Below are 9505 nucleotides of genomic sequence, written 5' to 3'. Positions count from 1 at the left end.
TCAGGAGTGCACTCTAAGTGCGCTCCTGATTCTTCTTTTGCAGCTGTTGCATTCTGAATTTGGCATGGAGGGCAACAGAAAAAGGCCCCACATTCACAATGCACTGGCTGCAAAGAAAGAATAGGGAGTTCAGTTAGAGTGCACTTCCAATTCTGTTTTGCAGCCGTGGCTTGAATCCTTTTAAAATCCAAGCCATTCAAGCCGTGGTTGGAAAAGAAAAGTGTCCCTTTGTAGCCTTGGCTTGAATTCAAGGACTATTGTTCAGACCAGTTACACAGAGATGGCCCTGACCCACACCTGTACCTGTAAGCAACTAATTGCACACTTTAGCTAGTGGCTCTGGGCAGTTTTTCCCCAAGGATAAATCTAGACTGGGGACCACTACAAGGGCAAAGGGCTAAATTCCCTCTCCCCCCCATACACCTGAGGCTTGGTGCAATGCCAGAACCTCCAAGTCATTCTCTAATAAGGAATCCTCAGACTCAGACATGACACCACAATATGTTGTTGTTGTTGTTATATTTAAATTTATATCCTGCCCTTCCTCTCAAAGGAGCCCAGGACAACAAACACATCAACAAAACAATTTTAAAAAGGCATTCCAAAACCAGTTAAAACATTCTAAACACAGTTACAGTTAAAAACATTCTTTCATCCAGTGATCTCGGAAATGCCTGGAACAGTCTCCTTCAGCCATCAAATGTCTGGGTAAATAGGAATGTTTTCAAATTCCTCTTAAAAGTCAATAATGACAGAGACAGGTGCACCTCACCAGGGAGGGCATTCCACAAGTGAGAAGCCATCATTGAAAAGGCCCTGTCAATGCCATGTCAACACCAACTGAACAGTCCCTGGTGGAACCACCAAAGCCAAACCCCTGCTGGACTTGCACCAACCAGAGCAGAAGGTGGGAAGGAATGGCAGGAGGGAAAGGAAGTATACTAGCTTCAGGGGTGGTGTACTTTCCCCTCTCCCCCATGGGTGTGTTGGAGCCATGGGAATTCTTTGGATCCTCCCCCAATCCCCCCCAACACACTCCTAGAATACTCTTTTCACCCTCTTCACTGCCAGGCTAATGACCATGGAGGGACAAGAGTGGTGGTCTCTTCCGAGGAAGGATGGAAAATCTGTCCATTTTGGTTTCTCATTTTTCCAATCTAAAGTTCAGTTCTCCACTTTTCCACATCAGTTTGCATTTAAAAAAAATGTTAACAAAAATGTTCATCAGCATTTTACTGCAAATTTCTCCTAATATACACATTTTTGTATGCAATTTTGCCTAATGTACAGCTTTCTGCAAAGCACTGTTCCCTAATATGATGCATTGTAAATACATAAATATATGCATTTTAATGTACACATTACCCCAATATATGCATTTGTGAACACGTTACTTGGCTGGAGACGTACACTACAAAATTCAGAGAAGTGTAGATCTCAAAGAACAGCTGTGTTTCGGTCCACATGTTGTTTCAGAAAAGGCTAATTAGGCAGGTTTGTCTTTAATGTGAACTGAATCAAATTTCCCCCCCATTCCTACTTCTGAGGCAGCTGGGACAGGGCAGCCCTCTCCACCCATGGAGAAGGCAATGGACAAAATCTTAATAGTTCCTGGGACACACACACACCAAGACAATAGGACTGCACACTTATTGATTAATCAGATCAACCGATTTCAAAGTTATAATCAACTAAAAAAGTCCCTCAATTAATCAGGCAGCAGATTATTTTCAATTCAGACTACAGATGGCAAGGACCATTATATCTTCTCTCACGCATACGAGGGGATGTATCTTCTCTAATGAAGCCTGCTACAACAAATGGGTGCATGAGCAATAAAAAACAAAGAAAATATGCTTCTTGCTTCACAAATATCATTTTTGCTGATATGCAAATATAACTGATGGATCACTCCATCAATCAATGGAAACACATATGATTCACTGATCAACATTTCTTTAATGGAATTGAATCCCTAATTTCAACACAATGTAAGTGTGCCTTTCATTGGAATGGGTCCTCTCAGGTGCAACTAGAGCAGAGATGAGGAACCTGTTGGCCCTCCAGATATTGTTGGACTCAAACTCGCATCATACCTGGCCATTGGGTGTGCTGGCTGGAACTAATGGGAGTTGGAGTCCAATAATATGAGGAAGTCCACAGGTTCCCCATTCCAGAACTAGAAGATATGCACAGAAGAACATCTGTTTGAGGCATATGGGGACAGCTGAATCCAGTCTTGCACTCCCCCTCCAGTCAGTATTATTGCTACAGTAATCAGTGAGTTCTGTAATGAAGATGTGGAGGGATGGAATGGTTTCACTCACTCACTCACTCACTCACTCACACACCCCAATTCTTTATCTTTTAGGTTTTCCATAACTAACAATATTCACTAAATATCAAGCATAATACTGTGAACCACCAAATACAAATAATTCAAACCCCAAAGAATACCATTTACCATGAAAACTCTATTCATAGGGTCACCATGAGTCAGAATCGACTTGAAGGCAGTCCATCATCATCATCAAGAACATAGGAGTCAGACCATTAGCCCACCTAGCTTAGTATTGTCAGCGCTGAGTTTTAGACAGGATTTTTTGCAGCTCTACTGGGAGATGCCACGGATTGACCTTGGGACCTTTGGCATGCAAAGTAGGTGCTCTACCACTGAGTTATAGTCTCTCCCTTGAATTCAATAAATAAATAAATAAACCACAGTTGATTACAAAGCCTAGTATTGTTCTTCCCCATTTCCTTAGTCTATTGTTTCTAGTGATGGATGCTGAAACACCTTGGATAGCTCACTGAAAGTCTGGACTAAAACCCAGAGTGACTTCCACTACTCCACTGATATGGAGCCACCAGCCACCATTGGGGAAGTGTGAATTAGGGTACATTTACATTAAAATGCAAACCAAACCAAATTTCTCCCCCCTCCGTAGTCATTTCTAGCCATAGTTGTTTTCCCTGTTCCTCTCAAGCTGAAAACTGGTCTGGTTGACTCTCTAGTTCCTCTTCACACTTGGCTTTCCCACTCCACTCCTGTGCCTTGTCTTCCTCTGAAAACTGGTCTGGTTGACTCTCTAGTTCCTCTTCACACTTGGCTTTCCCACTCCACTCCTCTGCCTTGTCTTCCTCCTCAGCTGCTCTTCTTCATTCCATCCTTGTCCTTCTCTGCTTGTCTCCAACTCTACTGTCTCTCACTCTGCGTACACACCATACATTTAAAGCACATCACATTTAAAGAACCCTGGGAACTCTAGTTTGTTAAGGGTGCTAGGAATTGCGGCTCTGCAAGGGGTAAACTACAGTTCCCAGGATTCATTGGGTGGAAGTAATGTGCTTTAAAGATATGGTGCGTACACAGCCCGAGTCAGCTTTTCCTTCCTCACTCTCCACGTTTCATGCCTGTCTCTCACCAGTCCAAAGTTCTAAGCCCTTGCAGGGGCAGGCATTACACTAGCCTTAGCTGGATATGCAATGCATAATGTTGGATGGGAGCATCTGCGTCTAAGCAAGGGTAGGATCATTCATTTAGCTCTGGCTCCCCCAAACAAGTAGCAAAGATAAACACAATTACTAAACTCTTCTTAGTCACTCGCATATAGAAAGTATTTCCTTATTGAGACCATCAGCACGGTAGACTCTGACATTAACAATGAATGAAAAGGTGAGGGATGCAATACCCTATAAAAGAAACAGCAGCAATTTTCTGTATAATAATTTTTTGCGTAAGAACTTTGTAACATATCATGCTGCCCTTTCATCCAATGTGATTCCCAGCATTATTCTGATGGAAAAGACACTGGTCTCATGTAATAGGCAGTCTGGAATGTCATTACAGTACTTGTACATCCATCACCAAAAGGAAGAAAATATAGACTGCATAAAATCTGCATATGTTAATTATACATATGGGCAACTTCAGGCCCCTGCTCTCCAGACAGCCCTTTAAATAGAACTATCCTCTGATACCTCTTGAAATAAAGGATTGTCCTCTGTAAAACAGAACATGTAGCCACCCTGAACTTTAGAGCATTTCAACAAGCAAAACACCTGGTTTATTTCCACTCAGAGGGACAAGGCAAACTCATGTTACCTAAGCTTTAATAAGCAGAAACGGAAACCCCAGGAAAAACTGATTACAGGGATCAGCTCATGGATGCATGATGGTGTTTTGCACCTGTGACTCAGCCATGCTGTTGTACTTGTTACTTGAGCCCAGGAAGTCTCCTGTGCTTTGGGCTAATTACAGCGCCATTATGAGTATACATTTTTAAAGTCTGGCAAAGGAGTTGGCCATCAGGCCTGGAGGAATCCGGCCAAATCCAGTTCATCCCAAGCAGATGGATCCTGTAAAAAGATGTCAAGCTGTTAAACCCACCTCAGCAGCTCCTTGCCTGCATTTCTTTCTCCAATCAATATAATATGGCCTCAGCCACTGGAAGAAATAAAGATGGCTTGCGAAGAAAGTGAATCAAACACCTTATTCTTTTCAATCCTTGTAAGCTCAGAGCGAGATGAGAATAAGCTCCGTTTTCTACCTTAGATTGAATTCTCATCCAGTGAGTCAGTAAAATGAATGAACATTCAGATTGACATGACCTGCTACACATACCTCAAGACTGTTCAGTCTGTGCTATCAGTGGCTCATTTAGCTTAACAAATCATCTGGGTTCATCTGGGCAATTTGGCTGCATTAAAAGCAGACAGGCTTTCTGCTGGAATGAGATGGCTTTTACTAACCATGAACCAGGACTCTCTCTGAATCACTTGGTTGCCTTTTCAGTTTCACCAAATCCGACAAGATTCCAAATAGGGCAACTTGGAGTAAGAACAACTTTCACATGAATATATTTCCTTTCATACTGCGCCTTCATTTCTATACTTACATTTTCAGATGCTCTCAGATGATCTGGCTAGGAAAGAAACAAAGCACGTTTTGCACTTTGAAAATATATGCTTCCCATACTCCACTGGTGATTTAGGTATAAATCTTAAAGCATTTAGACCTCCAAAGCACCAAAATACAGAAAATTAGACCCATCTGTCTCATTTTTTAAACAGAGCTTGTGGGGGAAGGGGGAACACAATAAACTCTTACTACATTTCAATTCAGTTTTTATCCATCGCTATCCTGGTACCAATCTTTGTGTAATTCCTTGGCATCCTTCTCCATGGTGGCTCTGTTTTTTCACCTCCACCCCCTCCGAATACTGCTGTAGATACACAGTTGCATCTGTGAAATGGCACCTGTACACATTCCAGTCAAGTTGATGCATTGTGCCTCAGTGCAGGATTATGAAGCTGCCAGATTTACCTTCTACTAAAATGAATTAGAAAGGTGTCTGTAGTGAAAGGCTGCATGGGTGCAATGATACGATATCTTTTATCCAAAAGCACCAGTTAACAGAACGAGGAAGAGCAAGGTAGTGGATAGGAAAGGAACAATATGAGACAGATTGCATCTTTTTAATAAAACAAATTCAGGAATTATGGTGCTGAAAACTGTTAGATTACAGGATGCCATGATGACTGCATCACATTGCAGAAATAATGATCACTAGCAAAACCTGCTCATCTTAATTCATCCTAAATGGTACAAGAGACCCACAAGTAATGCCTCTCTCATAGAGATTAGCTATAGCACCCAGATAATATGGTTTGAAGAATAGCTAAACAATCTGGGTACAATTAATTGGATCTCGCTAATTGCTTAATTGTTAACATTCCTGGAAAAAATTGCATTGTAAAGAAGAGATCTCAGGGTTATTGGGGAAGGGCTGTAGCTTAGTAGTAGTGCATCTGCTTTGCATCTAGAAGGTCCCAGGTTCAATCTGTGGCATCTCCAGGTAGGGCTGGGAGAACATCCTTTCTGAAACTCTGGACCAATAGATGCACCAATAAAGCAGCTTCCTATGTTCCTAACAGATTAAAGGCAAATCTAGTTATCTTTGCTTATGCCATAGGAAGCAGACCTTGAAAAGCCCAATAGCAGTTTTATGAACTAACCAGCTACTCTGCAGAAACCTGTTGTAATGCATCACAGCCTGGAAAAAAAATGTGTGGCCTCCTTAATTCCTGCTTTTCAAAGTTTTAGGGCATATGCTAGCTGGAATATAACATATCCATTCTACACTTTGCTCAGTTTTCCAAACTTGATTTAAGATTATAATTAGGCAGGGAGTTGTAGTAGAAAGGTTAACCAGAAAAGCCAGACCTTTCTTGGCTCAGTTAATAACAGGTTACAGGAAGAGAGTCTCAGGACTGCAGGGAAGAGACCTCTCCTCCCCCCCCCATCTCTCATTATCATGAAGTGTAAGAATGTAATTCGTATTTCTGGTCAGTGGTCATTATGAGGTGAAATGATAGGTCAGAGGAGTTAAAGGCAAGAAACTGTTTTATTAAAGAACTAAGTACTTAGCTACCTGCTCACTATGACTTCTTCCCTGCCCCCTGCTTGGGCCTATCCACCTAACTAGATATGGAGGTGCCCTTGTGGCGTAGTGGTTAAGGTGTTCAACTACAACCTGGGAGACCAGGGTTTGAATCCCCACTTAGCCATGAAGCTCACTGGGTGACCTTGGGCCAGTCGCTGCCTCTCAGCCTCATGAAAACCCTATTCATAGGGTTGCCATAAGTTGGAATCAATTTGAAGGCAGTACAAAAAAAAAATCCTTACATGAGGTATAAAGGAAGGATCATAGTTCAGTGGCAGAGCACCTGCCCTGCATGCAGAAGGGCCCAGGTTCAATCTCTGACACCTCCAAACAGGGTTAGAAAAGATCCCTGTCTGAAACTCTGAAAAGCCACTATCCAGTGTTGCCACCAGGCCAGAACTTTGGAGAAGAAGTCTAGGGTCCCCCTCAATGGAATGGAGGTCCCCAAACACAACATGGGCACATTCCGAAGTAAATCTAAAGGGTAGGGTGGATGCTTAAGACCATTAAGTCCAGGGATTAATATTAAACTGCCTCATTGCTGCTGCCAGTCAGTGCAGAAACAACTGAGTTAGATAGACTCAGTATAAAGAAGCTTCGTATGTTCATATAACCACAAAGAGTGCTCTTAAAATATGCTGCTTTTTGGCAATTTAATCTTGACTATTTTCAAAAGCCTGATTCTTTTTTCTATGTATGCTTCCCCCCCACTGAAATCTCCTCTCTCACTCCAAAATAAATCTGTAACATCTATCTATGTATATGCTGCTTTGAAAAAATCCTCAACAGTGAAGGGCTTTCCAGTTCAGTCTAAGTATTTAAAGATAAAGAACCCAAAGAAGGGAGAGCAGGGGGCCTTGAAGTTGCCCATCAAGAGTTAGCATCTGGATAGCAGACTGGGTAGACACAAGGTCAGCTGTTCACAGTCTGCCCCACTATAGTGAGATATATTTCTTTTTAAATTATGGTAATCATTTATATATTTGCAAATATCAATTAGCACATGGACATTCTATCCAAATCTATGTCATCTTTATCATGATGCATAAGTGGCTACACTGTTTTTGATACTGTTATCTAAGTGATGGGGATCATCTAGTAATCCCTAAACTGGATCTAGTCCACAAAGCAGTATCTTCTGCATATTTGTAAACAAAAATATTAAGCTGCATTTCAAGAATGAATTATTGTAATACAGCCTAGTTTTTGCATAGCTTTATTTTCTGTAATTTTATTTCTTTTAACATTTCACTTTGTGTTTGCCAATAAAAAATGAAATGGACTGCCTTCAAATCGATCCTGAGTTATGGCGACCCTATGAATAGGGTTTTCATGGTAAGGGGTATTCAGAGGTGGTTTACCATTGCCTTCCTTTGAGGCTGAGAGGCAGCGACTGGCCCAAGGTCACCCAGCGAGCTTCATGGCTGTGTGGGGGTTTGAACCCAGGTCTCCCAAGTCGTAGTCCTACACTCTAACCACTATCCAAAAAAAGCATGCTGGACTCAAATATATTTTGTAACTGCTATCCTGGCCTCACAAGCAGCACTGTGGTGTAACTATTTTATACCAGTGAAGAACTTATTTTTAAAAAATCAGTAAAGAAAGACCTTATTTAAAGAATATCCATCTCCACTCTTATGGGCCACTATGAAAGCTATAGAGGTATAGACATATGGTTGTGTTGATGGAAGTAAGTAAAAGAAAACATAAGTGAAACATTTAACATAAGGAATCAGGGCAATCAGAAAAAGACACCATAACAACACAAAGGAGACCTCACGTCAGTGAGCATATCCATAGATTTACAGAGCAGCCTGCGGCCCTTTCAACGCATATTTTCTGCACTTATTTTCTTGAATGATACATGGAGATAGGCAAACTAGTTTACTCTCACTTTTTAGTAATAATAATAATAATAATAATAATAAAAAAAAAAAATTGGCAAAGGATGCACATTTGCTCCTGTTTGGTGACTGAAAATAAATAACAGCCCTCTAATATTGAAGACTGTTGGAACATAGACTGAGGCACCAATTAAAGAAGCATGGGGGAGGACATTGACCATCTTTACTCCACCTCTGTTTCTGCCCACACATGATTTTTTTGCTCAAGAATATCCATATTTCTGGCCAACTGACTGGTTCTACATGCTAAGAACCTAGACATGATAGGGCAGCCATGCTAAGAACCTAGTCATGATAGGGCTCTCATCATGCCCAGCCAGCATAGTCAATGGTCAGGTATGATGGGAGTTGGAGTCCATCAACATCCGAAGGGCTATCGGTTCCCAATCCCTGATGCAAGGGAACAAAACCAGTTCCCCTCTCCTTTTTCCCCCCTGCTGTCCTTGATTGCTATAAGCAATTTTATTCCTGGCTTGCCAAATTTAGTAAGGTAAGGTGGTGGAGGTAGGCTGTCTACTTATGTATCACCAGAAATAGGAAATCAATCACCAAAAAAGGACATAGGTTTGCATGAAATTTGCATATGCAAATGCATATATATATATATCAGAGCTTGGAAAAGTTACTTTTTTGAACTACAACTCCCATCAGCCGAAACCAGTGGCCATGCTGGCAGGGGCTGATAGGAGTTGTAGTTTTAAAAAGTAACTTTTCCAAGCTCTGATATATATGCAAATTTAGAATAAATTTAAATAGAAGTCTCCAATACATCTCACCTTAGTGGGGAAGACCATGACCTGTGTGCCTGCTCAGTTGGCTGTCCAGGTGATATTTATTAAGCACAAAAAGGGAGAAACTTCTCCTCAAAAGTGCCAGCTATTAAGATTTATTACAGCTTAAGACATGTCAGAACACAGGTTCCTTCTTCAGGAGCAATCTTAACAAATTCTACAGAGTAGCTGAAGTAGTTTGCACAAAAGACCTTTACAGAAGACTATTCTTTGACAACCCTTCAGAGGACTGTTCTCGTTAAAGTAGGACATATGGTCACCTTAAGTGGAGGGGATGTGACTTTTGTTCTGCACACCCATATGCTGCTTTTCATGTAAACAGTAGACTGCCCCCTCCCTCCTGCTTTATATGCCAACAAGGCTG

General features: G+C 41.4%; 1 long non-coding RNA gene across 1 annotated transcript; it reads right to left on the bottom strand.

Moving 5' to 3' along the window:
- Positions 1-4144: 4144 nt before the first annotated feature.
- Positions 4145-9182, bottom strand: LOC133388481 (uncharacterized). The gene is made up of 3 exons (XR_009763823.1): positions 9127-9182; positions 4899-4925; positions 4145-4359 (listed from the first exon to the last, which is right to left on the bottom strand). It is a non-coding gene; the product is annotated as an uncharacterized LOC133388481 (long non-coding RNA).
- Positions 9183-9505: the final 323 nt, after the last annotated feature.

Source organism: Rhineura floridana, chromosome 7 (assembly GCF_030035675.1).
Source record: "Rhineura floridana isolate rRhiFlo1 chromosome 7, rRhiFlo1.hap2, whole genome shotgun sequence".
Taxonomy (NCBI): Eukaryota; Metazoa; Chordata; class Lepidosauria; order Squamata; family Rhineuridae; genus Rhineura; species Rhineura floridana.
This window is presented reverse-complemented; position numbering and strand designations above follow the sequence as displayed.